Below are 1,635 nucleotides of genomic sequence, written 5' to 3'. Positions count from 1 at the left end.
TGTAGTCCCCCCATTTTGGGTAGCCAATGTCTAACTTGCCCATTCCTGTCAACCTTGTGTACCGTGGGGGTGGAAATGATCCTCACTGTAAAGATTCATTCCCTCTTTTGAGCTACTACATCCATAAGTATAGGCCAGGTTCATCAAGTTGTATCAGATTACTCGTTGTTTCCTCTTCTTTGTTCCTCTAGTCGAGTTCTGATCATCCAACCATTGAAGCCAGGTCAAATGGGTGTTACCTGCAAGTATGGGTGTTCTTGTACATCTCCCCTCACTTCATATCAGATGGATGCTTCACTCTCTGTTCTTAGTCCTCTGTGGCCTCTTATCTCTGTCCCTGGGTCCAGGGGTCTACAGGTCTTGCCATACTGCTGGCCAACTAGGTCTCTATCCAGGTGCACAGGAGTCTGTTGAACGTGATCAGACTTAGCTCATAACTTCATTGCTTTTTTTTTAACCCCACTTCCCCTTATCGGTAGACCAACATGGTCACTGGTAAGACCATATGCCTGCTTGTATATCCCCTTGAGTCTCAGTCTTGGAAAGGGGTTTGCCCTGAGGGGACCCGACCATTTGCTCTGATGGCTCCCTGGCAAACAACATGCTTGTTCTTGTAGTAGTCGTTATTGTTTTTGATTTTTCCTGCTGATCTTTCAAGAAGTATCTTCTGTTCTTCTAGAAGCTCCAGGCTGGTTTGCTTGTCCTTTCAAGTAGAAATTTCCCACCTCAGAATATTATGGATGGGGATCAGAATTCCACCTATGGTCTTATGCAATGCAAACGCTTCTGCAGGAAGCCTCCTTCCCTGGGCAAGTTCTAGCCCCATTTTAGGTATTCCTATCAGTTATAGGCTTAAGATGGATTTGCAAGCTTTCTATGGTGATGTTTCTGGCTATTCCTTTCTCTCCCCTACAAGTGTCTATTTTACAATAGTAGAAACCAAGATTCAAAAGGCAGCCAAGCATCCTAACATTATTTCCCCTTTTACCCATTCAAACCATGCCTCAATCCCTGTATCCCAGAGCCCTGTTGTTCCAAGGTTGAGCATACATCACTTATTTACCTCTGTTCCACTCAGCCCATGCAAACCTGTCTACAGGTTCTCTCATCTGCCTTGTTTTTCCATTCCCATCCCCAAGTGTATTGCCCCTACCAGCACCCAAACTATCTTGTGTCTGTTCCCTACCTTGTGCTCTACCTTCCTCTCCCTCCCCTCACTCCACCCCCTACATCCCGGTAACCAACAACAACAAAAATTCCCCCTTTTTAGTGTAGGTAATTTTTCTTAAGCTTTTACAATAATAGTCCTATGCAGTATTTCTTCTTTTGTTACTGACTAATTTCACTCAGCATAATTTCCTCAAGGTGTATCAATGTCATGCAGTGACTTGAAGCTTCCTTGTTATTCTTCAAGGTAGCATAATATTCTATTGTGTATATGTATCAAAGTTTGTTTATCCATTCTTCAGTTGATGGGCACTTAGACTGTCTCCAACATTTTGCTATTGTAAATAGTGCTGCAATGAATATTGGTGTGCATATATCTACTCATGTTATGGCTCGTATTTCTTGTGGAGACATACCAAGTAGAGGAATTGCTGGATCATAAGGTATTTCTATTTCCAGCCTTCTGAG

The sequence above is a fragment of the Chrysochloris asiatica genome, unplaced genomic scaffold, assembly GCF_000296735.1.
Source record: "Chrysochloris asiatica unplaced genomic scaffold, ChrAsi1.0 scaffold00098, whole genome shotgun sequence".
NCBI classification, from domain to species: domain Eukaryota; kingdom Metazoa; phylum Chordata; class Mammalia; order Afrosoricida; family Chrysochloridae; genus Chrysochloris; species Chrysochloris asiatica.
Note: the sequence above shows the minus strand (reverse complement) of the source record.